This window comes from Mustela nigripes, chromosome 15 (genome assembly GCF_022355385.1).
Source record: "Mustela nigripes isolate SB6536 chromosome 15, MUSNIG.SB6536, whole genome shotgun sequence".
NCBI lineage: Eukaryota > Metazoa > Chordata > Mammalia > Carnivora > Mustelidae > Mustela > Mustela nigripes.
Window position 1 is genome coordinate 74,679,328 of NC_081571.1, and position 6,083 is coordinate 74,685,410.

Sequence of the window (6,083 nt, forward strand, 5' to 3'; positions counted from 1 at the left end):
TTTATTTATTTGACAGAGAGAGAGAAATCACAAGTAGGCAGAGAGACGGGCAGAGAGAGAGGGGAAGCAGGCTCCTCACTGAGCACAGAACCCGATGTGGGACTCGATCCCAGGACCCTGAAATCATGACCTGAGCTGAAGGCGGAGGCTTAACCCACTGAGCTACCCAGGCGTCCCAAACATGGTCCTATTCTGAAAGAGCTTACAGTCTCTCAAGTCACAGACATTGATGTCAGGTGAAAATTCAGAGAGAGGAGTTTTAACACAGATGACGAGGCAGGCCCAGGATCGAAGGCCAGGTGAGAGGTTCACATACAGACAGGAAGGAGAGAACACTTAAGGACAATACCTTAGTCCAGAAAGCCCTGAACTGAGTCTTAAAGGAGAAGGGGGGGAAGCTAGTCCAGGTAAGGCTATGACCTTCAATGTTGATGAAAGAGTCAAGTTAAGAACACACTCTTATGTTTTAACTTTTTTCCCAAACAGACAAAATGTTTAAGTCAGAAAGGGCTGTCTCTCCGTCTTGCCATTTATTAGTTCTATGGTCTTGTGCTTGTCACCTGTCCTTAGACTTTTGGAGTCCACTTCCTGTGCCACTCAGCAAAGCATAAGAACTTCCCAGTGGTGAGAGCTGCCTGAGAGCTTCCTGCCTTGGAACTTGCCTGAATTTCAAACTACCCTGCAAGTCACATTTGATCTGTCCCTATCCCCCTACACCCTCAGCAGGTGCTTTGTTTGTATTTACCAGTATTCTGTTTGGCTCACACTGCTCAGGTTCCAATCCTGTGTTACTTTGGAAAAATTACTTAACCTCTCTGGCCTGTTTCCTAACCTCTACAATGGGGAAAACTGTTCTCCCTTACGTGGTGGCCATTAAACAAAATACCCATCTAAAGTGCTTAGAACTGCTGCTTGGCTTTAATGAATGCTCAGGGGAGGTAGCTATGATTATAAGCACTTTCTTTAAAAAGGGAAAAAGCACAGGCACAGAACCATTTCTTAAAATCCCCTTTAGTATTTTGGCTTATTGTCTGCACTAGGATGGGACCTGGCCCCCCAGTCCTTTCATGCTAACATGGAAGAGAATCCCAGAGCCCTTGGCTGGGAAGGCAGATTAGATGTATTTGTTTCCAGGCCTCCAAGGGAATACCCAGACGATGGAATCAATAAGAAGTCAGCCAAACAGGCCACCCGAGGTCACAGGCATCTTTTCTATAGGCTTTCCTCTGAGCGAATGTGGAGAAAGATCCAACAGTCGATGGGACACATCATCCTCTGACAACATTGCCCTTTCCCGGCGCCAGAAAGAGGTCCAGGTTACAACCCGGTAAGGCTCTGCATCTCTCTCACTGCGGGTCTCTCGAGCTTCTCCTACCTAACGTAACCCACACTCTCAGCAAATGCTGGGGGGAAACAGTCCAGCGACTATCTGCTGCCTTTCTCTCTTCCACTGGAAGGACAGACCACTGGTGATACCCAAGTGACAGTGGAGAATTCAACACAGGTCACCATGCAGGCCCCTACCGGGGTGTCTACATTTCAGCTAAAGGAACTGCTATTAAAAAAGCAAAGCAAAACAAACAAAAATGTGAAAAAAGAAAAATCACAAAGACCATGCCGTTTAGAAAGATACCACGACTTAACACAGAGGGAATAAAAGTGTGCTTAGATTTGGAAAATTAATGTAGAGGATAATACATCAGTTCTTGTTGTTGTTTTAAGTAAGGGTCTATTGAGCACCAATGGCAGGGCTTGAACTCATAACCCTGAGATCAGGACCTAGAGCTGTGTCATGAGTTGGATGCTTAACTGCCTGAGCCACCCAGGTGCCCGAAAACACATCAGTTTTAAATGCACAAGAGCTGCTGGGAGCCGATGAAAGGTCACAGAGCTGGTCTTGATGTTACCTGTCTTAGGCCCACATAGTTGAATATTATTCACAAAAGAATACCGAAACAAGAGAGAACCTGTGCTCTTAAATGCACTGTCCTGGCCCACTTTTCATTTCGGAGTATTTGTGATACAGGTGAATCATTTTGGTACTCCAGTGACAGCCAAGATGTACGGAAAGCAGACTGCGGACCCGAACATCAGCAGTGCCCTGGTGCGCTGGGCCCGGACTCCTGGAGCATCACCAGGATGGCTGAGTCAATTGCAGAATGATCTCCCTTTTTATTGCAGGGACATCAGGGAACCTTAAGTCTGCCCCATTCCTCACCCTCTACCTTAATCTTTTCTCCTGGCCTCCTCGCTCCTAATGTAGCTTCTCTCTCAAGTCGCCGAGGTTCTCCCCACTTTGCTGTACCGTAAAATACTAAAAAAATGCCCTTTTCATTGAAGCTATGATGACTAATGTATACACTGGGATAGTTCAGAAAATACTGTGGATTAGCAAATGCAATAAAAGCTCCAAAGTGCTAGGAACCTATGCAAAGCTCTCAGGATATCACCCAGGGGTTAAGAGCATGGGCTCTGAAGGCAGGCAGACTTGGACTTGCTACCTTTGATAACTTGAGGATCGGTTCCTCATCGGCACAACAGGGTACCACCGCATACTTCGGGAGGTTGTCATAAGGATTACAGGACAGAATGTATGAAAACATTTAGTTCCCATTATTGTTACTATTTTGGAGAAACCGGTTCCCAGTGCCTGGTCCTGATCTCTCATCTGGGGAACGCCGATGGGGCCATCAATTCTTTATTCCTGGGATGGGGTTCCTAACCCAGGCCAGCAGTAGCCCATCCGGTGTCCTGGTATCACTGAGAAAAGGGTGCCGTTCTTTGGTTGGGCCCAGAGCACTGTGTACTTGGTTGGTGTATATCCAGTGTAAAACAGGGACCGTGCTCCCAACCTCACTTCCTCCAATGTGAACTGGCCTCGTTCTGGGATGCTTCTAGCCGGGTTTGGTGCTCAAGAGAAGCTCTGCTAAAATGAAGTAGTGGAGACAGATGGACCGCCCCTCCACCTCTTCGGTGAGCAGGCCATGAAAGAGGAAGGCACACATTCTCTTTTTCTCTTGACGGGTCCTGGACTGCACTGTCCCCTTCCTGTCCTCCAGGAGTACTGCCAGGGAGCCCTGGCTCTGGCGCATGGCTTGATGGTAAATTCACCATAGGAAGTGAAAGGAAGGGAGCCTCATTGAGACCCCAGGCTCTGTCCACAGAGGGTCTAACCAGGCATAGAGCCGTCGCTCTGACCCCTGAGTCCTGTGCTCATTTTGGACCGTTCAGAACTAACTGGCCCTCGAAGTAATTGAATTTGGAACAAAGCAAAAGGCTCTTTATTCTCAGTTTTGCAAAACTTCTAATATGAAGCCTCTACTGTCAGGGTTAAAACAAATCAAACCACCATCAATGGTTAAAAAGACCTCAAACAAGGACCCTACTCCCCAAACAAAAGTCAAACAGAGCTATGAACCCTGGGGACCCAGTGACAGGTGACACAGCCGCCTTGGATTGCAGGCAAGAAAGGTACGACTAAAGCTAAAAGGTTCACCCAGAAACATGAGCACCAGCGATCTCCTACAGAATATTCCTCCACACGCGTGGAAGTGCCTGCTGGCCTCTGGCCCACCTTTCTACCTCATCAGTAACAATCCCTCCAAATGCAAGCTGCCCTCTGCCAGGCTGAGATGAGACAGTGCTTCTGGAAATCTGAGTAAAGTACACTCATCATTTATGACCCAGCATCTTGGGTGCTTGAACGGGCCCCTTCTCTCTTGGGGCCCTCAAGGTATGCGAGCCTGTCCTCTCCACCGCCCTCCTCTGCCAGGCAGATCTGGGGGAAAAAAGGCTACTCGAAGTATCTCTTTTTAATTCACTACCAGGAGAGAGCCATGCCGGTTTACAGCAAGAATGACTGCGTGTGGTTCGACATTCCCAGTTACACTGTCCCAGAAAGTTTCCAGCTTGCTAGCTTGTAGCCATTTTCCCATCGAAGTCAGCCGGCATCACTTCACCCCACGTCCATCTGGGGGTGTGCCAGGCATGGTCAGGACTGCCGGGAGAGGGGACAGAGAAGGGATCCAGTCAGTCGTTACTGTAATCGTTCCTCAAGGAATTCTCCCATCCATCTTCTCTTCCAGAGATAACAGTGATGATTCACAGCGCACTGGCTTGATTTTTTTTTTCCCCCTAACTCCTCCCTTCTTTTGTGTGTGGTTTAAAAAAAGGAAAGAAAGAAAGAAAGAAAAAGAAACACACACACACACACACACACACACACACACAGCCCACAGTCAAAACATCAACAAGACCAGAAGCCCCGCGGAGTTCGCAGGAGGTGAGGCGGCGGCTGCGCCACCTGCTCGGCTTCCCTAAACTCCAGACCCGCGCGGGGAAGTGACAGCTCGGCGGCCCCGGGCACCCCGGCCGGTGGCACGCGGCTCTCCCGCCGCCGCGCTCGGCAGGCAGCGCGGAGGAGCTGGCGCTGGCGGCGCTGCAGGGGACCCGCCTTTAACCCAGGGCAGGCGGCCAAGAGGCCCGGCTGTGCCCAGCCATCGCCGGCGCCGCGGCCAGCTGGCGGCCAGGCGCGGGGCCCCGCGGCCAGGTGGCCGCTCCGGGGACGCGCCGCAGGCGCCTGGTGCGCCCCGGGGCGACGGAGCGCCCGCGCAGTGGGGGCAGACAGGGGTGGCGGCGGTGACCACCGCCCGGGGCGGAAGGGGCGCAAGGGGCGCAGGGGTCCGGGGTCCGGGCGGGCGGGCGGAGCGCGCACCCTCCACGCCGCGCCCATTGTCCCGCGTGCAGCTTACACCGGGGCGCACGGCGCTCGAGGCTCGTGTCCCCCGTGACCCCGGCCCCGGCCGCAGCCCAGGTCCTGGAGCCAACTCCCGGCAGCACCGCCGCCGGGCCCCAGCCGGCCCGCGGGGCTCGGGGCGCGGCAAGAGCGGGGACCCCCGCGACCGCTCCGCGCTCAACTCCGCTCGCCTCGCCGCACGCTCTGCCGCTCGGCCCTGCAGGGGCCGCCCCGCGCGTTACCTGCAAGGAGCCCGAGCGGCGGCCGCATCTCCCTCCCGGGCGCGGAAACTCCGGCCGCTCTCGGCGCCCGCCCGGAGCTGGGCAAGGGGAGGGGCCGCCCGCGCCGCGCCCCCGCCCCCCCGCCGCGCCCCCTCCCTCCTGCGCCGCGCGCCGCCCGCACCGCCCGCAGCTCCCCACGCGCGCGGGCGCCCCCGATCTCTCTCCCGCCTGCGCCCGCCCTCTCCTCGCGGCCATTGGCTGCTCCTGCGGTCACTTTCGCGCCGCAGCCCGTTCCTCTTCAGCTCATTGGCGGACGCGCCGGTGACGTCGGGCCAGAGGGCGCAAGTCGGCGGCGAGAGAGGCGCAGGGACCGACGGCGGCGGCGGGAGTGCAGGAAGCGACTTCTGGGCGCGGAGGCCGGGCCAGGCCCGGCGGGAAGGGGCGGCCTCAGCGTGGCCCCCGGGGCGGAGGGAGGGCTGCGGGCCGGGCGGCCGGCCTCCTGCGGGCGGCGGGCGCTGGACCCTGCCCCGGGCTCTGCCTTGCGCTCCTCGCGCGGTCGGCGGCGCTCCGCGGAGGGGCTGCGCGTCGCCGCGGGAGCGGGAGCGGGAGGAGAACCTTCCCGACTCTTCCGCCCCGGGAGGAGCTGTGCTGATCTGGGTGCCTGATCCAGGCCGCCTGCCTGACTTCTTCCTGTCTGGGAGGGGTTGTCTCCAGTCCCCTCGGTGCCTCTCGGAACGGAGCGGAAGCCGCGTCCCTCCAGCCGCGGCCCTGCCGCCTCTTACCAACCGGTCCTCTTCCTCGGCTCGGGTCCTCCTTCCCCTGCGGACGCACGAACCCCGCCGGCGCCCTACACCGGGCCAGGCGACATTCAGGCGGCCATCACACCGGTCGTCACTTTGTCCGAAACTTTCACTCCCAGTCGGATTGCCTCTGCAGCCGCCAGTAACGCCCGTGTCCGGAGATGACTTTGCTGCCTCTACAAAAAGAGAGAATCCTTTTCCACTTTCCGCCTCCGTAACACTCAAACTCCCCTAAAGCCCTGATTCCACCCTCCCACCCCCCCCCCCCCCCCCCCCCCCCCCAGTATCACAGAGTCCACTCTGAGATCAGTCCCTCCCTCTTGACGG

At 56.3% G+C, this 6,083-nt stretch overlaps 1 protein-coding gene across 6 annotated transcripts in view; it reads right to left on the bottom strand.

The window, feature by feature from the left end:
* The window catches only part of TMTC4 (transmembrane O-mannosyltransferase targeting cadherins 4), a 64,555-nt gene extending 58,710 nt beyond the window's left edge, over nt 1-5,845 (bottom strand). For 3 of the 6 annotated variants that reach the window (XM_059377565.1, XM_059377564.1, XM_059377566.1), the window contains exon 1: nt 4,978-5,082. The gene's annotated coding sequence lies outside the window, so the exon portion shown is untranslated. Of the gene's footprint in view, nt 1-4,977; nt 5,083-5,738 lie in introns of those variants that run through there. The other 3 variants (XM_059377568.1, XM_059377567.1, XM_059377569.1) reach the window with 2 other exon arrangements.
* Between the last annotated feature and the right edge of the window lie 238 nt (nt 5,846-6,083).